The sequence below is a fragment of the Lissotriton helveticus genome, chromosome 10, assembly GCF_964261635.1.
Source record: "Lissotriton helveticus chromosome 10, aLisHel1.1, whole genome shotgun sequence".
NCBI lineage: Eukaryota > Metazoa > Chordata > Amphibia > Caudata > Salamandridae > Lissotriton > Lissotriton helveticus.
The window spans coordinates 97,362,448-97,386,782 of record NC_136071.1 but is presented as its reverse complement, the minus strand read 5'-3'; the positions used below and the strand labels follow the sequence as shown (position 1 = coordinate 97,386,782).

At 43.6% G+C, this 24,335-nt stretch overlaps 1 pseudogene; it reads left to right on the top strand.

Moving 5' to 3' along the window:
- Positions 1-526: 526 nt before the first annotated feature.
- On the top strand, positions 527-21,210 carry LOC144783945 (uncharacterized; annotated as a pseudogene).
- The last annotated feature ends 3,125 nt before the right edge of the window (positions 21,211-24,335 follow it).

Sequence of the window (24,335 nt, the reverse complement as noted above, 5' to 3'; positions counted from 1 at the left end):
TTAACTACATTGAATATTACTCTAATGGAGGTGGAAGATGCCATTTCAGAAAGTGCTGGGAATAAAGCCCCTGGGCCCGATGGTCTATCCATTGACCAAATTAAATCGGAACCTGACTTCTGGGCGCCATTACTGTGTAATATTTTTAACAACTTATCCCATTAACAAATCTGTAGTGAAAGTTAATACTGGCTCTCCTATCGATCCTCTACGACCTACTCAATTTAGAGAGTCCGCTCCTTTTTGTCTTCCTCCGTTACGAGACCTTTTTAATCTATCATTATCTTCAGGTACGGTCCCGGCTATCTGGAAACAGGCTCAGGTTATTCCCATCTTAAAAAAAACGGCTCTGGATCCTCTGAAACTGGAGAACTACCGCCCCATTTCCCTCCTCCCCTGGGCTGCTAAACTGACCGAGGCCCATGTCAATACCATCTTATCTAACCATCTCCACTCTGCGAATATATTAGATCCTTCGCAGAATGGGTTTCGGCCCGGTCACAGTACCGAGACTGCGCTGCTCTCTATGGTCGAACATCTCCGGTCTTTGGTAGATTTTGGTCACACGGCGGCTCTGGTGCTTCTTGATCTCAGTGCCGCGTTCGACACGGTCTCCCACGCTGTTTTATTACAGAGGTTGGTTGAGGCAGGTGTCGATAATGTGGCACTTGAATGGTTTCGATCTTTTCTATCTGGTCGTACCTTCAAGGTTATCACCCCACCATTTGAATCTAGACCCTATCCCATTGACCAGGGAGTACCGCAAGGCTCGGCCCTCAGCCCCAATTTATTCAACCTTTATGTGCAGCCGCTGGCTGCTGTCGCTAAACGTTGGAACCTTACCATGGTATCCTACGCTGACGACACGCAGCTGGCGATTGCAATAAGTGGAGCCTCTGACCTGGAGCTTGCTAAGTTCCGTGAGGGATTCCTCTCAGTGGCCCTCTGGATGACGGATAACTACCTTCAATTGAACGCCAAAAAAACCGAGGTGCTCATTGTCGGTAAGCAGAGTCATCTCTGGGGTGATAAATGGTGGCCATCTGAGCTCGGCCCGACCCCTATTCCTGTCACCGAGGTTAAAAACCTAGGGGTCTGGCTTGATCCTCAACTTAATTTTGCTATCCATACAAAAAAAGTAGCCGCCACCTGTTATGGCACTCTCCGTAAACTCAGATCTACCTTTCGATTCTTTGATGCTCCTACTAGACAGCTTATTGTACAAGCTACGATTTTGTCAAGATTGGACTATGCAAGCTCTCTTCTGCTTGGATCTAATCAGGCTGAACTCTTAAGACTCCAACGCGTGCAGAACGCTGCCGCCAGGGCTCTGGTTGGCCTACCCAGATTCTGCTCAGCCAAAAAAACTATTCAGAAGCTCCACTGGCTGCCGGTGGCTCAGCGAATTAAGTTCAAGTCCCTTTGTCTTTCGTTTAAAATCCTTAAACACTCGTCTCCTCAGATTCTGGAGCACCTTATTTCTCCTTATGTTCCCACTCGTTCTCTGAGGTCCTCTAGCCTTCATTTGGCTATAGTTCCACGCTTTAAGAGGTCCAGAACCGGCGGCCGCTCCTTTCGTGTGCTTGCTGCCAGGCTGTGGAACTCCCTTCCTGTGTATATTCATGCCATTGATAGTCTCTTGGCTTTCAGGAGAGCTATAAAAACTTTCCTTTTTCCACTGGATTTCTAAGGTTGTTGTTTTGCTTTCTTGGTATTGCTTTTGTCCGGTTTTCTGTTCTTCCAGCGCCAGGACGCCCCTTTGCTGGGGTATCTGTGCGCTCTATAAATACGGATAACATAACATAACATAACATACTGCTCCTCCAGTAACCTGGTCAAACAGCACTATTGTGCCTATTTTTAAAAAAGGCAACAGATCGGACCCTGCCTGTTATCGTCCAATATCTTTAATAGACAACACCTTGAAGATTTTAGGCAGGGTCCTTTTTAACAGGATTAGAGTTTGGGCAGAAGACAATTCTATCCTACACCCATGCCAGCTAGGCTTTAGAAGCCATGTGGGCACTGTGGAGCAATGCCTAAACTTAAATCTATTAATGGCAAAGTATACTATCGCAAAAAAATCCCCCCTTTATTTAGGCTTTATGGATTTAAGTTCTGCTTTTGATTTTGTTAATCGTTCTCGATTATGGTCAGTTTTGTTGAATTATGGTTTAGATGAATCTTTGGTTTATTTCTTGGCTCATTTGCATAGTGATTTGAGGGCCTGCGTTTGTTTGAATACCTTAGGTGAAGTCTCTAGTGACATTTTTATTGGCAGGGGGGTCAGACAGGGTTGTGTTCTGGCTCCCCTGCTTTTTATCTTGTATATAAACGAACTAAGCAGTTCTGTGTGTAAATTAACAACTGATGCTCCGCTAATCAATGGCTAACCATTTCCCACCCTTCTCTACGCAGATGATGCGGTCCTTATGGCCCGCACACCGAATGCCCTGCGAATTTTAATTTTCCGGTTTTGTTTCGTACATGGCAGACCTTGGTCTCTGCACAAATTTTAACAAATCATTTATAATGTGCTGTGGCCCAAAAAAACATAAGATTAATCAAATTTCGATAGGGAATAATGTTTTAAAATGCACAAGCACTTTCCCATATTTAGGCCTGCTGTTTGCCGACTCCGGCTCATGGCAACCCCATGTTGCTCTGGGGAGAAACAAACTGGGTAAAGCCAAAAACTCTGTAACCTCACTTTGTCAACCTCTACACGCTGAGGCTATTATATCACTGTTGCAAATTTAAAAGACTCAATGCATACCTACAGGAACCTATGGCGCCGAGGTGTGGGGCTACACGAACTGCACCAATATACAGACGATGGAGAATAGGTTCTGTAGAAAGATCTTGGGGGGGGGGGGGGTATGTATGCCACCGAGAACTGAGCCTTAAGTATACAGAGGATTTTATAAAATCTAGACCCGCCTTGTTCTGGTTAAAAATATGGACGAATCCAGCTGCGTTACTGACCCGCGACATCATCATGGATTGTCTAAAATGTGAGCGGGCCAGTCATATACCATGGCTTGGGGCGGTGGAAAAAAGTCTAGCGAGTGTAGAGCAGGGTCACTTATTTACATCTCCCCACATAATAGATCGTACACACAAGAACTTAGTAAAAAATGCTCTGTATAATCTCTATAACAATGAGAGGGAAAAGAAAGAGCTCGTAAGACCTGCCACTATAAGGTACATAACCATCCTGGTATCTAGTGACAGGCCTCATGACCTACCCCAAGGCTGCCTGTGTAGGAAGATGAGTAAATGGAACAGGAGCTTGTTGTTTCGGTTCAGGGATGGGAGCATCAAAAATCTATTATGCTTCCCAATGGGCTTTAATAGAAATTTAGAAAACTTAAACTGTCCCTGTAACCGTGGCGGGAAACAAAGTCTTTTACACTTCATGCTCTTTTGTGGCTTTTATGTAAAATATACTAAACATTTTTTAATGCCATACTTCCGCAAGACCGCCCAGTTGGACTTTAACTTAGCCCTTGGTGATTTACTGAGGCTGGGCACTGACGAAGTGATTTTCAGAGTCAGTTGTTTTCTCAAAGCTGCTGTTCGCTCAAGAGTGTCATTGAACATGGCGTGAAAAGTTTTTGCACCACCATTTGCCTAGTTTGCACATTGCTTATTTCTGCACAAGTAGCTGCTTTTTGCACATATTACTGACATTACTGCAGTGTTTTTAATCCTTGTATATATTATTGTGTGCCTTAAAATTATTGATGTATCCATCTATGTAGTTATTTGTACTTTTTTTTAACATACATCATGATGAATTATGTGATTTTATTATGCGACTCTTGATTGTGATATTATGTGTTGTGGATGATGTTGTGATTTTATGTACTCTATGGGATGTTACTTAAATCCGAATAAATTTGGCTTCTGAAGAGCAGGATAGGTTGCATCTGTTAGATGCACTTAGAACAATGGCCATTTATCGGTCTGGGTCAACATCCTGCCAGTGCTGCGACAGCTTGTTCATCATTTTGTGGAAGACCCGTCACAGTATGTCTTCTGCTTCCTCACAGAGCCATTGCTAAAAATTGCAATTTATATATGAGATTTTGGAGATTCTTCTCAAGGATGATCTTGTAGGGAGAAAACAGCATTTTGGGCTGAGACATGGTCTCTTTCAGACGAATAGTACACGTTACAACGCAAACATTTACAATGCATGCTTTTACAATGCATTTTTTACATCGCAACATCCATTACAACGCATGATTTTACAACGAATGCATCACAATGCATTTTTAGAAACTACACTTACAATGCATTCCATTACAACTCATACCATTACAACGCATAATACTTTTAGGGCAACTGTAGGGTAAGTGTTGAATAGTGTAGGTGTAAAAAATTCTATTCCCACTCCAGTGAGTGCAACAGTAGGGTAAGTGTTGGATAGTGTAGGGGTAAAAATGACTATTCCCATGTACCCCAAAACCCATACTCACCCTAAAACTTAAAAAATTCCCATTACTTACCTTATAATGCGTTGTAATGGCATGCATTGTAGTGACATGCGTTGTAATGGCATGTGTTGTATGACATGCATTGTAATGGCTGCGTTGCACTGGCATGCGATGTAAAGGCTGATGCTTTGTAACAGCCGCGTTGTAAAGGTAGTGCGTTGTAATGACTGTGTTGTAATGGATGTTTCCCCTTTCAGACAACTAGAGGGCAGCTCAATGGATGTGCCCCACTACCTGTTGAATGAGGGAGCAGGGAGCCCTTCGAGCTCCAGAGTACTCTTTTCTGTCATGGAGGTGTGTTTTCTTTATAAATCCTTTATGTTACTGCATTAAGTGGATGTGCTGCCAAGTGGCTAGAGTTGGCTTGAATTGGTGTGGTTGTTAGGTTAAGGGCAAATATATACTCCTAAGGCATATCTTAATTTATGTAAGGGTTTGAATGTCGAAGAGAGAATGGTGATAATGCTCACATTATTTACCAATAATGTTCATAATTCTAATTTTGGCTTTCCAACTATTCACGTACCACATCTTTCCCGGAGGTGCCTGGTCATCTGAGGTGCAAAGTGTTTCAGATTAATGGTAAAGTGAGAGATACCCTTTTTGGTATGTCTTGCTACGTTGGAGGGTCCCATTATAAGGAATTGGGCTTGAACACATTTTCCGAAATGACAGTGGGGTGCAGGTCATTGAGATAAATCCACCTCACTAACTTTCAGTATGGGGAAGAATCAAATTAATGAAGATTATCAGTAAGTAATTAGAGTATTCTCTTCAGCAGAGGCAAGGGTTCCATAACCCAACACTTTATAAAGGTGGAACATATACACATTTATGGTCAGAAGTTCTTACGTTAGAAGTGTAATGGTTCTTGAGCCATTCATTGTGAACATATTTTATTCTGTGCTTGCTCAAAGGGGCTTTGGCTCAGCTTCCTTTAGCCATTGGCTTCTGTGGCTCCAGAACCTTCAACCATTAGCTTAAAATATTTTCTATCACTTCTTGGATCAGGCAGGTGGGGTACATTAGTCTCACTCTCTTTCTGTTTGTTAGCTGTTTGGGTATATACTTCAGCCTTCATGGGAATACATGAAGGACTACATTTCCTCTAAAAAGAAATGATGTATATCATCCCTCCATGAATTGTTTTCACTAAGCAATCCTTTCTTTAAAAGATTGTTTAGCACCACTGCAGGGACCTTTATTGCTTTTGTCAGAGTTCGAGCATCAAACCTATTGGTTTTGCGACTTATTTGTTATGTCTCGCCTAACCCACAGCGCATGTTGTCTGTTGGAGAAAATACATATACTTAGCTTGCAGTGGACTTGAAGCCCACTGGTTGCTTAGTATTGGCTGGCGTCATTGTCACTCTCATTTGCGTGATTTTTTTCAAAAGCTTGTGTGGGATTTACTTCCTTTTTTGTGTGTGTCCCTCCCCTAGAGCATGGACCATTACTTGTGTCCCTCCACAGCACTTCATTTTTATTTGTGGTTAAGCCCTTCCATTAAAAGGCATGTGTTTTCCCACTATCTCCCTAATGTACTCCTTTTTTGCACTTTGTGTTCCTCTCTCTCACCCATGTGCTTGTCTCCTGCATCACTCCATGTTGTGTTCGCCCTCGTGTGCTTCTCCTCCGTCTTCCTTTCTCGCCAATGTACTTTCCCCAGTAGCTTCATGTTCCTCTCTCTAGTCCGGTGCTGTTCCCCTTCCATGTTCTCCATGTTTCTCTCTCTCACTCCTGTTGCTTTCTCCATGCATCCTGTGTATTGCTTCCTTCACCTGTGCCCTCCATGTTGCTTTCACCCTCCACCCTCTGTGCTGCTTCTGCTTCCATGTTGCCTCACCCACCTCATTACTTCTTTCCCAACCCATTCCTCAAATAAAGAACTACTTTTACACTTTTTTTAAATTACCTATCCAACTCGGATCAGCAGTGGCGTCACTAGGGTTGGTGTCACCCGGTGCGGGTAACTCATGATGTCACCCCCTCACGACTTACCGCATGGACCTCCTCCGCTCCGAGTCCGCTAGTGGACACAGATGGCAAATTCCCAGAGTACTGACATGACCACCACAGCATTTTCATGAAAAGTTACGGCTGGCCAATCAGAACGTCAATTACGGCAGTACCATACCAGGTTTTGCAGTACCCCATTGACTGACTGGAAAAAATGCTCCCTCAGAAAGTAATTTTTTATTTTTAGTGCATAACGGTCCAGATATCACTACCTTTTCTGAAAAATGTACCCCTTCATAAGCACACCAAGGACTTATTTCAACTAATATTTCTTAAACCTGCTAAACAGATTTACCATAAGTAATAGCATTCCTTCTGAGTAAAATCCTAACTTCTGCCAAGTTGTTTTTTTCAGTATCAGAGAACAGTTTCCAATGGAAATTAAAATGGAAAATCATTGTTTTTACACTTCCCTTTTTTCTTGTACCAGTGAATGAATGAATACTTTCTTGTAGAGCGCATGGCTACCCTCGAGCATCCCAGCACTGTAAGACCAGAGGACGTGAAAAGACATTATTGAAACAAAAATGTTTTTAGACGCTTCCTGAAAGCCAGATGGTTGGTTTCATGCCTGATGTTATCTGGGAGCTTGTTCCATCCCTTGGCTGCTTGGAAGGAAAGCTGGCGGCCGCCCATCTGGGCTAGCTTCACCCTGGGTACTACCAGCAGATTTCGCTGGTTAGATCTCAGAGGTCTCACCGATTGATGGCGACGAAACAGGGGACCGAGAATGGTAGGGCCGACATTGTGGATGGACATATGCGCCAAGCACAAGGTTTTAAACATAATCCTCTCCTGAATTGGTAGCTAATGAAGCGACCGAAGTGAGGCCTTTGCCGAGCATCGTTTAGGGACTTTCATGAGCAGACGAGCTGCACAGTTCTGCACCGATTGCAGAGTTTTTATAGGACCTGCTGGGGCCCCCATATAGACAGCATTTGCATAGTCCAGGCGCGAAAGAATCAACGACTGGACCAGCACGCGTCTGGCTTCAAATGGAAGAAGATCCAAAACTTTCTTAAGGACCCTCAGCGATCCGTAACAAGTCGAGGCCACCTTCTTGGCCTGGTATTGGAATCCTAAAGAGGAGTCCAGCCAGACCCCCAAGTTTTTTATTTGAGTCTTAGGCACCGGAGGGGGTCCCAGACAATGAGGCCACCAGGGGTCCAGGTTAATTGGGGCTTTATAACCTAAGAGCATGATGTCCGTTTTGGCCCCATTTAACTTTAAAAAAGAGGAGGTCATCCATTCCAGGACTTTGATGAGTCACGGGGTCAAATTATTACAGTACCACGTTTAACAGATCAGTGGGAAACCTTCTAAGAAAGAGCCAAAGCAAGAGAGCTTGTTTTTTGGAACATTGCGTGCAGTCACACATAAATAATGTAGAAAACACCAGCTCTGAAATAAATCATGAGTAGAGATCGCTCCTTGACACGTCTCTTTAAAGCTGAAGCTCTCCTTTTTAATAGCACTGTGTGTGTGACTGTCTGTCTCTTCTTGGGCCGGCCTTGGGGACTGTCTGGGGGGAAACAGCCATTACAACGCGGGCTTTACACCGCATTACCATTACGACGCAGCTTTCACAACGCAAATCGTTACAACGACTTGCGCTGGATGGCGCTATATACTAAGGAATAGCATGATTTACTATTCCAACACCTTCCCTACTGTCACGTGGGCTGGAGTTGGAATAGTAAATCATACTATTCCTAAATCCAGCGCCTCCAGCGCAAGTCGTTGTAACGACTTGCGTTGTGAAAGCTGCATTGCAATGATAGCATGGTGTAAAGCCTGCGTTGTAATGACATACATCCCTGTCTGGGAGTAATGCGATTGCCGCGATCTGAATCTGATTGTGTGCCTGCACTGCCACATTTCAAACCAGGGCCGGCTTTAGCACTGGTGGTGCCCTGTGCGACAATGTCTGTTGGCGACCCCCCCCCCAATGACCACCTTTACCACAGATTCCTTCACTACCACCATTTGATAGTCCCCTCAAGTCTCCATAACCACTATCTCTTAGATTCATTTAGTTTTATAGCACGCACCACTCATGCCAGTTTAAGATGTCAACATTTTTTACATCACACATGCATTGCACAGGGACAATCATCGCTGTGAAAATCAGTATATAGGAAATGTTACGTAAGACAGAGACCTACAAGGGGTAGGAGTCACATGTCATCTATACTGGTAGGCAGTATAGTTTAAGAGTCCTTGGACTGGAAAAGCACAAATTAGAATTTAAAATTTAACACCATTGTTAGGGGTTTTCATTAATAAAAAGTAGTGATATTTACCCAAATGACACCCTTTTGCAATATTCGGACAACGAAAGTCTGGGCAAAAATGATATTGCTTTAATATTTTCCTTGCCGTTTGCATGCAGCTTGTGATGGCAGTTAATAGCTCACTGCTCTATATTAAGATTTTAACTTATAAACTGAAAGTAAGAAAGGGATCTCAGACCAAACTGGTAACCCATTGACCTATTTTTTTTTATTATATGCACTTTGTGATGTTAATAGGATACACACTTTGCAGCAGGCATGTTAAACTCTGCCCTACGATCTGTCAATACTTTCAGTGGAAAAGGCTCCGGACTCTCTCCAGGAAGAACATTAATCACTGGAGTTGTCATTTTTATTGCAGGGACAAAGTATGCGGCATCCGGTGCTTTTAAAGTGTTGAACATGGTGCCCCCACACCAAAGTCAGCGCCCGAGCCAGCCAGCATAACAAACCAGATTGGTGTCACCCCATGATGGGGTGACACCCGGTGCGGTCCGCACCCCCCGCAACTCCCTAGTGACGCCACTGCGGATCAGTAAATAAAAAGAAAAAAAATCCTGTGGCACTTTGTAGGCACGCGTATGCATGTTGCGCTCCTACAAAATGACACTGATGGGTGTGTCATAATGCCTTTTTTCTGTGTACTCTTTGGCCATGCTGCACAGCATTGGGGATGCTGTACACAGCATCGCTGAAAACCACAGTCAAAGCCAATAGGCCCCAAAGGCGCAACCTATTGGCTTCGCCAATGCTTGTTTCCTTTTGTGTCAAGCAGCCAGTCCAAGAAAGACCTAGTCTCTGACTAATGGCAGAACCCAAGGAAAACATGTGCAAAAAGAAGACAAAGCACAACACACCAATATTGTTCAAATAAATCTGTGCTGCCAACACCCAGAAATAATGAAGTGCCGCACGTGCCCATCACACACCCTGGCAGCTGCTTTCACAACCTCTCTGTGTGGCTCTGAATAAGAGATGCTTCAGCCAAGATGTTTTCATTGCAGGCGAGTCACAAACAATAAGAAACATATGAGCATTAAAATCCCTGATGAGCACTTGCTTTGTGACTCATTTATGAACTGCACCTGGCTTCCTGTGTGAGCCCCTCACAAGTGCCAGTGATTTTCCACTCAAGGTGCAGATTGAGTGGAATGAGTGCCATTTGCTCAGACTGATGTTATTGAGTTGGCCGGTCTGTTTAACACAATGTACTACTAACTGCACATGTGGTATTTACCTAGTTCAACACAGGTTGTGGCAGCACTCAGGCAGAGCATCACAGACGTTATCACTGGTCTGGGCCTTTAGGAAGGGTCGGTAGTGTGATAAACTTAGTTCTTGCATTTTTCATCATTTTTTTAGTCTAAACTTTATTAGAACATTGAAATGTTGGGAGCTCCATTGTAGACAATGGAGTGCTACATGCTTCTACCGGGCGGTAAAGGCCCGCAGAGCAACATTCCAATGTTTTACAAAAGCCTCACGAGTGAGCTTCGAGAGGCCTTTGTCTTAATTGTTAGAACATTCTGCCCTCTAGTGGCAGAATGTTCTAATAGTCTTATAGCCCTACGTAGCAGGGCTATACCGGCTATTAAAGTCCTGGTTCCTTCTGAAAGTCCCTCGCCTTCGGCTCTGGCCTTTTACGCTGGAGCAGGCCTTTAATAGCCGGTATAGCCCGCTATGATGGGTTATAAGTCTATAGTATTAAATACTGATCAATTTTAAGTGAGATTAACTCATTTAATCGAAACAGTTGATATAGTTCAGTTAACACTGTGATATCTCTTGCAATCAGGGCTGGACTGGACAAAAATGTTTACACCAACCGTGCTATCTTTGTCTCAATCTCTCTTTCCATCCATCCATTCTCCCTGTCCTTCTTTCTTCTCTCTCTCTGATTGCCACCTCTCCACCTTTCCCTCCACACCTCTCTCTCATGAAGCTTCCTTGTGCCTGCTGCAGTTCACCTTTGGGAGCTGTGGAAAGTGACAGAGGCACCAGGAACTTCCCTGGGCTTTGAGTACTAGCGTCCAAGGTCTACAGCTCACGGAGGAAATGCCCGGTGGAATAAAAGGCCTGTCCGGCCCTGCTTACCATGATTATTCTCTTTCATAAGGGTTTCAGTGGAGCTTCAACTTGTTAAATGGTCTGAGTTAGAAGACCCCATCTCCTGCTGGCCTGGGAAGCTGGAAGCTTCAGAAACATTAAAACAAATTGTGAGAACAGTTGTGGAACTTATGACAGGTGTGTCAACATGGAAAGACACAGATAGTAGTCGCGTGTCAAGTTAGCAGGTATGCTTGTTATAACCCTCCAGTTCACACAACAAGCTCTGGACTTCAGAAACACTGTGGACAGGCATAGGCCTCAGCGCACACAAGACGAACTTGTTAGCTTGGCCAAAGAAAAGTCAGGATATCATTTTCACATGCAGTTGAGCATTCTGGGGAGGGGGTACATGCCTGTTGACTATGCAGGGGGCATTCCAGTCCTATTGGTAAGCCTCATTGAGATGTCCCATGTGCGAGCGATATCACAGAGTCATAAAAGGAATCCAGCAAGGACAAATATATGACATTACAACACAAACAATTACAACTACCATTACATCGCATTATTTTACAACGCATGCCATTGCAACTTATTTTTTAAAACTACCATTACAACGCATTGCATTACAATGCATACCATTACAATGCATACCATTACAAAGCGTAATACTTTTACGGCAACAGTATGGTAAGTGTTGGATAGTGAAGGGATAAAAATTGCTATTCCCACTCTAGTGAGTGCAACAGTACGGTAAGTGTTTGATAGCGGAGGGGTAAAAATGGCTATTACCACTCCAGTGAGTGCAACAATAGGGAAAGTGTTGGATAGTGTAGGGGTAAAAATTGCTATTCCCATGTACCCTAAAACACATACCCACCCTAAAACTAAAAAATCTCCATTACTTACCTTATAATGCGTTGTAATGGCATGTGTTGTAATCGTGCGTGTTGTAATGGCATGTGTTGTAGTGACATGCGTTGTAATGGCATGCGTTGTAATGGCATGCGATGTAAAGACAGTCCCATGTACCCTAAAACGGATATATGACGGTACCACGCGTACTTTTACAACGCGTACCGTTACAACGCTACTTTTACCACGCAAGTCGTTACAACGACTTGCGTGGAGGGGCGCTGGATAGTAAATTTTTTTATTTACTATTCCAACTCCAGTCCCCGTGGACTCTAGGGAAAGGAGTTGGATAGTAAATTAATATATTTACTATCCTGGAGCGCCCCCCAGCGCAAGTCGTTGTATCGACTTGCGTGGTAAAAGTAGCGTGGTAACGGTACCGCGTTGTAAAAAATGCGTGGTTACCGTTGTATACCCCCTAAAACACATACCCACCCTAAAACTAAAAAATCTCCATTACTTACCTTATAATGCGTTGAAATGGCATGTGTTGTAATCGTGCGTGTTGTAATGGCATGTGTTGTAGTGACATGCGTTGTAACAGTTGCGTTGTAAAGGTAGTGCGTTGTAATGACTGTGTTGTAATGGATGTTTCCCAACAAGGACTGCAGAAAGGACAACTAACTGGGGGCTGCATGGAGGCCCCTTAGCAGTAAGTGAAGGACAACCCTTGAAGGACTGGCAGGAGCACTGCCTTCCACAGGCACACATTGAGATAAGAGGCCTGGTGTCCAGCCACACTCAGCAGTCTCTTACAGGGATATGATTCCTAGCACCACATTGTAAACACCGTCCTATTGGTGTGGCACAAGGCACAATTGTCACGGCTCAGGAAAATCAAGCACTGTCTCATTGCATTAAACAATTAGGCTTTTTCTACTCTGTGGCTCCAGCAACGCAATGCAATGCGTCATTCCAGCTCAATAGATATATGATGGAACCACGCAAGCCATTACAACTCATGCTTTACAACGCGGTCTTTACAGAGACCCGTCCTTACCACTGCATTCCTATACCACGCAAGTCTTAACACCTTGCCTTAGGGGAAAGCACTGGACTTTGTAGAGGCATAAATTACTATTCCAAGTCCAGTCTGCACAACAGTAGGGAATGCGCTGGACTTCCAAGTCCAACGCGCTTCCCCTATGGCAAGTAGCTGTAAAGACTTACGTGGGAAAGGAATGCAGTGGTAAAGACGGGTCGTTGTACAGACCAAGTTGTAAAGGTAGTACAAGGTTTAGACTTCGTGGTAAATTATGTTTCCCAAACTCGTCACAGGCATGCACAAACTTAACATCTGCCCACTCTCCATAGCCTCCAGAAATATGCCCACATAGAGTAACTATCCCCATTGTGTCACCTTCAGTCCTGCACCTATCAACTTGAGGATTCTGATTTCACAACCTAGCTTGGCTACAGGAATTTTGAAAATGGTATGGCATTGGGACAAAAAGGTTCTTGGATGCCTCAGAAGAGTTAGCATCCCAGCCCTGACTTACCTATACAGCAAGTGTCTGGCTATTTTTGATTGTTGCCTTCAGCACACCTGATAATCATGCATGTATGCTGGGTGCCTGCATGGGAACGGATTGAGACCCGCACCACCTGCGCCCCTCCTTTCTGAACATGACAACTGTCTGATCACCAGAGCACTGACAGTGATGGCAGAGACACTCCTTGGCAGTCCTTTAAACTGTTGCCTGGGAGTGTGACATACTGGCCTCTCTTATTAATGTCTGGCTTGACAGTGCAACTGTTGTCAGACCTTATGTAGCCTTCTAAAAAATAAAATTCAGGACTATTATATAGAGGGTCTTTGCATCCGCCCTCATGTTGGTGCACAGGAGTCCATGTTTTGATTCAGCAGAAGTTATGTACTTTCACAGAAAATTGTGTTTCCCTTACACACAACAGTATTTATTGTGTATGTTTATCCAGCAGCATAATCTCTGGCTAGAGAAGTTTCACTAACACAAATAAAGTATCAAGCTTACAGTGGTATGGGGCTTGACCTTTTGGGGGCACACACATTGCACTGTAATGCTGTTCAAGTGTCTTAGATAAGAATATAATATAGTGTTTGTTTTTCCCTGCTAGCAGCACAGATGGGAGGAGGGCAGTCATTACCAATGAGCTTTCCAGTCCCAACACCCTCCACTTGCCTTTCCATCATTAACTTTGAACTGCAGATTGCAGTTGTGTTTTTGAGAAGAGTGTGTTATGCCTAGGGCTAAACAAATCTACATGCAGTTTTAGTTCTGGCTTGACAGTGCAGCTGTCCATGCCTTATGTAATCAACAACAACAAGCACTGGCGTTGCCAATAGGTCTCGTAATAGGAAAGTTGGAGCTATTGGTTTTGTAAATGACAAAGCCCTGTATGTTTTGAAAATGAAAACAAAAATAAAAGGCATTGTTATTTGCAATTGTAATAGCTCCAACTTTCCTACTGCGAGACCTATTGGCAATGCCAGTGCTTGGTACTATTGATTGTGGTTCTTTGTAAAGCTGCTGGAGCCTTATAAATTGGAGAAAGATACAGCCTAATCTGAAGCCTCTGGTGTGCCATATAATTGTTTGAGCAGTGCATGAATCATGCTCGGAGTTTATGGACTGCCACCGTTCACTGCGCTGTATTGGTCTCAAAATAAATGTAACTGCATTACCCTGTCTGCAGTTTAAATAAGGATCCGTGATGTCTATCTGAAATGTTCATAGTGCCAATAAACTCTTCATACAGATACATGTGCCACTAAATTCTACTGTTCTTGATCCTGGAGTCCTGAAAATGTACTAAATCTATAACAATATATATGTTCAGCTAGATCTGGCCACACTGGTGTAGGACAGCGCTCCGGGGGGGAAGGAGAGCATGCTAATTAATCACGTGTTGTGCAGGCACTGGGGGCTGGGAAGACAAACCGGTCTAGAGCTGTGTTTCTTAACACAGGAGCAGAGGGAGGCACAAGGGCACACATGGGGGTCTGCAAATTAATTATATAAACAAGCATGGCCGCTAAAGTGAAAGCGGACGCTGATGGAAATAATTAAACAATAAAAAAGCGTGGCACTTAACTGAAAGCGGACCGTGAAGCATGCAAATTAGTTAAGTAAAGAAGCGCGCCGCTAAAGTGAAAGCGGACACCGCAGCAAATAAAACAAGTTCTGTGACTATACAAAAAATTCAGCAAAAAAAAAAAAAAAAAAAAATGAATGGGGTCGGTTTGAAAAAACGTTGAAAGATTTTATGAAGCAGTGTATGGCATAGTTACTAGGTGGTGTCAGTTCCCGAACAGTTACGAAGCATTGGCATAGCAAACAGGGATCGGTTTAATGTGCTAATGCAGACAGAGTTATCACATTCGAGCAAAACACACGCAGGAACAGAGGCGTAGACAGAGAGGGCTTTAGTTATAAAGTAGTTCGTCATGCACTTAAAAAAAAAAAAATGAATGGGGTCGGTTTGAAAAAACGTTGAAAGATTTTATGAAGCAGTGTATGGCATTGTTACTAGGTGGTGTCAGTTCCCGAACAGTTACGAAGCATTGGCATAGCAAACAGGGATCGGTTTAATGTGCTAATGCAGAGAGTTACCACATTCGAGCAAAACACACGCAGGAACAGAGGCGTAGACAGAGAGGGCTTTAGTTATAAAGTAGTTCGTCATGCACTTAAAAAAAAAAAAAAAATGAATGGGGTCGGTTTGAAAAAACGTTGAAAGATTTTATGAAGCAGTGTATGGCATAGTTACTAGGTGGTGTCAGTTCCCGAACAGTTACGAAGCATTGGCATAGCAAACAGGGATCGGTTTAATGTGCTAATGCAGACAGAGTTACCACATTCGAGCAAAACACACGCAGGAACAGAGGCGTAGACAGAGAGGGCTTTAGTTATAAAGTAGTTTGTCATGCACTTAAAAAAAAATAAAAAATGAATGGGGTCGGTTTGAAAAAACGTTGAAAGATTTTATGAAGCAGTGTATGGCATAGTTACTAGGTGGTGTCAGTTCCCGAACAGTTACGAAGCATTGGCATAGCAAACAGGGATCGGTTTAATGTGCTAATGCAGACAGAGTTACCACATTCGAGCAAAACACACGCAGGAACAGAGGGGTAGACAGAGAGGGCTTTAGTTATAAAGTAGTTCGTCATGCACTTCCATGCAAGCTCCATGCAAGCGCCTGATACAAGTAAAAACAACACGTACCTGATAATGCAGAGCGGCGGCAGAGCGGCGGCCGGGAAACTGAAAGTACGGCCATGATTCAATTAGGGGAGGAGAAGCTGCAGAGCGCACGCTGGGCGAAGCCCTTTGATGTGCTGTGCGGCCGTGAATGCGCGTGCTTGTTTTGTCACGTGATTCACGTGAACTCTAAGAAAACCGCAGCGCAAGAAGCCCTTGGTTTGACGAGGATTTCGAGCACTTGAATTCTCGATCCCTCAATGCGCTTGCGCGCATTGTAGGTCACGAGACCTAAAAACCACTACTTAAAGAGAAGTTTAGGCTGCACCCTAAAGTGCCCCTGAGTACTGGATTTGATATGGCCACATTGTGTGTTTTAACTAGAAGCAGTGCTTGTATTGAACGTTTTGTCTTGTGGAAAAGCATACCCAATAGAACAAGACCAAGGTGGTTATGGTTTGGGGCAATGATCATGGCTGTAGGCCTGATTGTTTATTATGACAAGATGCAAAAAAGACATAAGGTATGACATATAAATTGTGAAAAGAGTCACTAGGATTTAGCGGTGGATTGTTGGTACTCTGTATTAAAACCTACACATAGATATTTTGTTATGTGGAATCTATGGATTACTGTAGTAGACAAGGCTTTTGGTGTTGGGTACCCCTTAGACAACAATGGATATGAAAGGTTTGCTTTGTAACAATCCTTGTTAGGCTGTTTTGGATGAGGTATTATTTTGCTCACCAGCTGTAACTTTGTATACCTTTCTTATTTTATGACTGTGTGCCTGTTGGCTGCCTTGTGGAAAAGCTTTAGCTCAAAACAGTAGTCCTGAATTGGTTATGGTGACAATCTATAAGCCTCATTTGTACAATGAGAAACACTATAACCGATGCCATAGGTCAGATCTGCTGATTATGGAAAGTTATGACAAAGGTAATAAGTCTGGTTTATGTATTCTGAAAAGCATTTGTTGAAGCCAGTAGGTCTCTTGGAGTGTATTGTTAATACGTTATGTTACAGTATGTAGACGGGTATTTGGTTACATATAATCTCACAGATTACCATCGTAGGCAAGGAGTTTGATGTTGTTTGTCCACTCTGGCAAATGCTGAGAGTACAATTTCACTGTGATGATCCCTGTTAGTCCTCATTTGAGAGTGATTGTATATTGTTTTGCGAATTGTAAATGTATGCATTATTGTAATTTTATAACTGTATAGCTGGTGGTTGTCTGTTTATGCAAATCTCGGTAGACCTGTGTAGGTTGTAGAGTCAAGCCAATGGTAAAGGATACAGACCTTTCTGTTTACTGGGAAAGGTTATGTCAGATTCCTTCACAGTGATCTGTTTGTAATGAAAGGTTATGACAAAGCCAGTAGGCCCAACATACTGTGAAAAACATGTGTTAAAGATACATGGTTCGAGTTTCGGCAACGACGCTCAACATCCTGTGACATTGTACATTTACATCCTGTGATTCTGGGCAAATCACAAATGAATGTGGCCTCATGTAACAGGTGCTCATGTAAATCGCTCTGATACCTGATTCTGGGTCAAGTTTGCGCTGCATAAAACTTCGAGAAAAAAAGGATTTTAAGGGTGGATTGTTATTACACTAAAGACGAGTAGGTGTATTGGATCTTTTAGTTTGCGACAAATCTTATATGAGATGTGACATATTGATTGTGAAAGCATGGATTATTGATTGTTTTAGCCTACAGATAAGTATTTTGGAACATGATATCTCATTGATTACCATTGTAGAGAAGGGCCTTGGTGTTCTGTATGATCTCTAAGGAATCCAAGGGTTAGGATATCTGCCCTTTAATCATGCTTGCTAGAATCTCTTCAGAAAGCTAACAGGCGTATTAGCTGTCTGCCAAGATCGTGTAATATAAAAAATTATTTAATAATACATACATTCATATGTAAATCATTAAATAATACATACATTCTATTTCGCCTTCGTGTTAGCCTTCTTCTGCCATTGGTTTGACTTTCATTTGCACTCTGCTTCCATCCACGAAACAGTACCACATGGAGTAATCATTCAGTCCACATCAGTCATTCACTCTCTTGGCCTGGGAATGACAGCATTTTCTGATCACTTGTGCGCATTCATCTGGACATGAGTACGCTTATGTATCAGGGCTGATTGACAAGTTCTTTAATTTTCAAATTTCTCCTTTTATAGTTCTCCTTTCATTTCTTTGCTTCACTTTTTGTATTTTCATTTTTCTAAGAGGATACTACAGCTCTATAGGCAGTGTTAACGGGTTGCCTGCACGCTGTTAATTTCATCTGCAGTGCTCCACATCCCACATGGACGTTCCTCTAAATCAGGTGACCAATATTCAAAATGGTCGTCCATAGTGTATTACTGTTTTACAATTCCAAGATGGCCAACACATTGTTTCCAAATGTGGCGTCCATGCTGGAACTTTGAAGCAACAATATACAATGTACGATACCTCTGCAAGACAGACACCCGCTGCTTTATTTAGTTTTGTTATTGCAAGCATATGCACACCTTGTGTAGACAGCAGCATGTGTTCTTTTTTCTACTTATATTCTTTTAATTTATCTTGCATATGTTGTTGAGTTTGTGTGTGTTTTATTGTGGTTGTGTCAGAAGGTATATCCAAGAATGAGTCAGTTGATGGATGACTGGATGAATGGGTTACAAAGACGAGTGACAGAGTGCATGCATGATGACTTGAGTGCCTAAGCCCTTCAATTAAACAAAAGGCACTTTAATTTGTAAGGCAGACTTACTGACATAGACAATGCTTGTTAAAATAGTCTGTTAGCCCCGCTAAATGGACTTCTTCACTCTATCCATGTGAGACATGTTACGCATCCTACCCTGTGATGCGGCTGCGGGTTGTATGCGGCATGCTGTGTAACTCCTATTTCCAGAGTAGTCCTCGATTGTGTTGTTGGGGCAGGCGTCTTAATGGTAGATATTTCTGTACAGGACCGCCCTACACATAATTTGCTGAGCAAAGACACTTGGACAACGCACTACACTATAACCTGTACATTGCATTGAGATAGACTTCGCGGACGGCCCGGTTGGGTTGTCGGCAGCATGCTGTATAATTGTTTCTCTGCTTTCCTTCTCAATAAAAAAGAGATTTGATTCTAAGAGGACAAAACAGGCTGCGAGCGTGAATGGATTCCATGGTGGGGATCAGAAACTGAGGGAGGACTGCAAGTGGCTGAAAGCAGGGTATTTAAGCCCTCCGAGAAAAAGTCATTGATTACCAACTGCTCCAGAACCACAAGTGTGTGGTAAGGAGATTTGTGAGTTTGTTTCGATTTGGATAAAAGATGGATGCTCATTACTCCCAATATGAAAGTTTAGTTAGAAATAAAAAAATTGAAGGTAATCTATTAAGGAATTGCTGTAATTGAAAATACTTGCAATGAATTGAGGGTGTTTTATAAGTGACATTGTGTTTTTTTGCATTTACAGAGTCAGGAAGAAGGGGCAGGTTTTCGCCTAATACTTGCTGGCTGTCGAGAGAGTTGTAAAATAATTCAGTGGCGGCTCCTCCGCTAAGGCGGAGGAACGTCGCCGCACTGCTTCACCTGCAAGCTGAATAATAAAAAAATTATAATAACGATGATAATAACGTCCGTTATTATCATTTTGGTTTTTTGTATGCAGCTTGCAGCTGAATCCAGGCAGGCTGGGTAGGGCTCTGCACGTGTCACAGGGGGAGGAGTGGTGGTAGCACTTAAAGTGCCAGCCAAAGCGTCATGCGCACTCTGCATGTTCTCCACCCAGGCTGCATTACAGCCTGGGTGGAGAACATGCACAGCCTGCCAGCCGGTGTCTGAGCACTGAACCATGGCGCCCAGACCAATCACAACGCTGCTAAGGCAGCATTGTGATTGGCCAGGGCATTCTGGGAGGCTGTTTTCTTCCTGCCATGCAGAGAGGAGGACGGAGAAAGAAGAGGTGGCGGTCAGTGGTAAAAAGGTGTGTTCTTTTTTTTAAATTATTTTCCCCCTCCCTCTAGCCCAGCCCCCCACCCCACCACTCCTGAGAATAAAGTAACAAGTTGCGATTGATAGGACATCAGATACAGCATCTTGTGTTATAAAACTGGAGTTTTTTAATATGAGTGTTGTTGTGAATTCCATTTTCAACAAAGGTTCTTCGTCCTTACTCCAACAAAAAGTCTGTGTCCCGTCAACTTCTCTACAAAAATCTGAGGGCCTGTTTCACAAGTGGATTTATGTATAGTAAAGTTACGAGTCTCCACACTTGGGGCAGAGTCTCCGACATGATGCACTCTCTGCAGCACGCAGTGCAGAGATTCTGCCCGAGTGCAAAGATTCCATCCCGAGTGCATAGATTCTATCCCGAGTGCATAGATTCCATCCCGAGTGCATAGATTCCATCCCGAGTGCATAGATTCCGTCCCGAGTGCAAAGATTCCATCCCGAGTGCATAGATTCCATCCCGAGTGCATAGATTCCATCCCGAGTGCAAAGATTCCATCTCGAGTGCATAGATTCCGCGCGAGTGCAAAGATTCCATCCCGAGTGCATAGATTCCATCCCCAGTGCAAAGATTCCATCTCAAGTGCATAGATTCCATCCCGAGCGCAAAGATTCCATCCCAAGCGCAAAGATTCCATCCCGAGTGCATAGATTCCATCCCAAGTGCAAAGATTCCATCCCGAGTGCATAGATTCCATCCCGAGTGCATAGATTCCATCCCGAGTGCAAAGATTCCATCTCGAGTGCATAGATTCCATCCCGAGCGCAAAGATTCCATCCCAAGCGCAAAGATTCCATCCCGATTACATAGATTCCATCCCGAGTGCATAGATTCCGCACGAGTGCAAAGATTCCATCCCGAGTGCATAGATTCCATCCCAAGTGCAAAGATTCCATCCCGAGTGCATAGATTCCATCCCGAGTGCATAGATTCTATCCCGAGTGCAAAGATTCCATCCCGAGTGCATAGATTCTATCCTGAGTGCATAGATTCCATCCTAAGTGCAAAGATTCCATCCCGAGTGCATAGATTCCATCCCGAGTGCATAGATTCCATCCAGAGTGCAAAGATTTCATCCCGAGTGCATAGATTCCATCCCGAGAGCAAAGATTCCATCCCGAGTGCATAGATTCCATCCTGAGTGCAAAGATTCCATCCCTAGTGCAACGATTCCATCCCGAGTGCATAGATTCCATCCCGAGTGCAAAGATTCCATCCCGAGTGCATAGATTCCACCACGAGTTTGGAGAATCCGCTCTCATAACTTTACTACATGTAAGTCCCTTTGTGAATCGGGCGTGAGATCCCGCGAGCGTGACACTGACCTGCTTTCTGGTTTTTATCTTTGTCCACTGTCCTAATTAAAACCACAGTGTTAGGCGGATGATAATTTAAGATTAGCCGGTTGGCTTGCGCCACCAGGGCAGAAGCACCAAGCGAGGTGTGAGCACTCGCCGAATTTCTACTGGCTCCTCTGTGTCTTCACATGTGTAGCACGATCGAAAATGATCTCACGTCACTTTCTGCCATCGACATAAAGAGGGAGGCGAGGGGACGAGAGTCCTGCTGGGCACGGTAGTCCAAGAAGTACAGCAGGCGTGCCAACATATGGTAGAAGACGTGCGGATGTAAAGCAGGCCCTTCATTTTAAAGAAAGGGCGTAACCATGTAGGAGTTGTGTAAATGTATAAAGTGTGTTCAAATATACCAGAAGCATCCATTTATGGCAGAAGTGAGATATTGATCGAGACTTGCAGGGTTTACTTATAAAGATGAAGGGTGAATGAATAGTGGCAATATAGATGCAGAGCATAATCGTAAATATTGAGCAGTAGTGTAGACACATAAGGTGTAAAGGTATAAAAGTACTTTGAATGTACTGCAGGACTTAGGAAGTATAGAATAAGTGTGGCTGTATAACAGGTTATGTTATGTTATGTTATGTTAAAAACGCTTATATAGCGCATGGCTACCCCAGTAACAGGGCGTCCCAGCGCTTGCGGACAGTTTGAAACAAAACAACTAGGCCCCAGGAGAGAGCATGTGGCAATACTTCGAAACCCTAACTAAGCGGAAACAGCCATGTTTTAATTTGCTTTCTGAATGACAGGTAGTTGTTAGTAGCACGCATCTCCATGGGGATCGAATTCCACAGCTTCGGAGCCAGATACCTAAAGGAACGGCCACCAGCTCTACTCCTTCTAATTTTGATGGTACAGGCGAGATGGAGATCCGCTGAACGGAGAGCACGTGTGGGAACATAGAAGGAACACAGACCCTGCAAGATTGGGGGGCCAGAGCAGTGAAGGATTTTATGAGATAGACAGAGGGCTTTAAATTGAATGCGTTTTTGCACCGGAAGCCAGTGTAGACGCCGCAAAATGTGAGACACATGACAATGTTTGGGCAGAGCAAACAAAATGCGAGCAGCTGCATTTTGGGCCCTTTGAAGTCTGTTGATAGCTGTCCGATTGGAACCCAACATTAGTACGTTACAGTAGTCTATATGTGATAAAACAAGGGCTTGGACTATTGTTTGACGTACAGAGGGGTCAAAAAAGCCCAAAATGGGTTTAAGCGACCGAAGGCGACCATAGCACACGCCAGCCACTCTTTTTGCGTGCGACTCTAGGGTGAGGGAATTGTCCATAGTCACACCCAGGTTTTTTACTTCCATCTTAGGGATGGGGGAAGGACCTAAGATGGAGGGCCACCAGTGATCATCCCACTTGTGTTTTTCCTTGTCAATCAGAAGTACCTCAGTTTTTGATGAATTCAACTGCAGGCAGTTCGCATTCATCCAACTAGAGATAGCCAAAATATCATCTTGAAACTTGGCTAGATCTGTTTCGATGTCATTGGAAAAGGAAAAGATAAGTTGCGTATCGTCCGCATACGAAGTTAATTTGATATTACGTTCTCTGGCCAGCACTGCCAGAGGGCAGATGTATACGTTAAATAACGTGGGACTGAGGGCTGACCCCTGCGGGACACCGCAGCTCAATGGAAACCTGCTGGATGAGGTATGTAAAGGTATAACGTGTTTGAATATATAGCAGAAATGAGAACTTATAGCAGTACTGAAAATGCATAGCATGTGTGGCTGTATAGTAGGCATGTAAAGGCATAATAGGTATTTGAATGTACAACAGGAGTGAGAATGTATAGCAAAAGTGGCTGTATAAGAGGGGTATAAAGGTATAAAAGGTGTTTGAATGAATTGCAGGAGTGTGAATGTACAGCAGAAGTGGGGATGTTTATTTGGTGTGTAAAGGTAAAGAATGTGACTGAATGTATGACAAAGAGGAAAGTATACAGCAACGTTGTACAATTATATTAGGTATCAAATTAAAGAACATGTTTAATATATGACAGGAATAAAGTGTAAAGTTAAAGAAGGTGTTTGACTATGGGAGGAATGAAAACATATAGCTGAAGTGTGGATGTCCATTAGGTGTGTAAAGGTAACGTAAATGTTTGAATGTATGGCAGACTGAAAATACAAGCATTGGAAATGCAATAGGTCTCGCAGCATTAGAGTTAGTGCTTTTAGAATTGTTTATGGGTTTTTTTTAAAAATCTTTAGCATTTTTGTTTCCTGTAGGCAATGCTAAAGAATTACAAAGAAAAAAAGCCATAAACAAATCTAAAAGCTCTAACTCAAACGCAGGAACATTAACTAATTCTCCCACAGTCACAGTATACAGAAAGCCTGTGCGGTTTCCTTTTAGTATAATGACTCCACCTTCTGAGTTGTTTGCGTTGCGCCAATACCACGAAGAAAGCCTTAGCACTCTTGAGGGGACGCAGCTATGTAGGTTCTGGTAGACCGAACGGTGGATCGTGTCATTATGGCGGCGTTTTTCCCATTGACCGTGTATTGTGAATCCACCTTTAACTGTACCGGGGGGGCCCCGAGAAGACGCAGCTATGTGGGTCTTGTTGATCGGGGATCGGTGTGATTAGGGCAGCGCATTTACAATTCACTACGATGTCATATTGGTTTTCCTAGGAGTGGTTCAGGGGTGGCCAGCTGTTCTTACGTTTTGTGGTCAGTGCCAGGATTACAAGGTATGCAGAGATTGAACTAGGGAGTGGTTCATCAATATTAAACTGGCAAGGCAATGCAGGGACGGGGCTGGCCAGAGTGCAGCCACGTGACAGGCAGGTTGGGTGCCGGGAGAACTAGATGTCTTAGTGAATGTCTTACTGAATCGGGGTGGACACTTCAGTTCTGTCTGTGTTTCCAGCAGACGGTGACTGGCTTGCACATAGTGCAGCCACCTAGCCGGGGCACTGGTGCACTTTATTTCATAAATTGGCAAGATTTCCTCACAGCTGCTTGCGTTTCTTG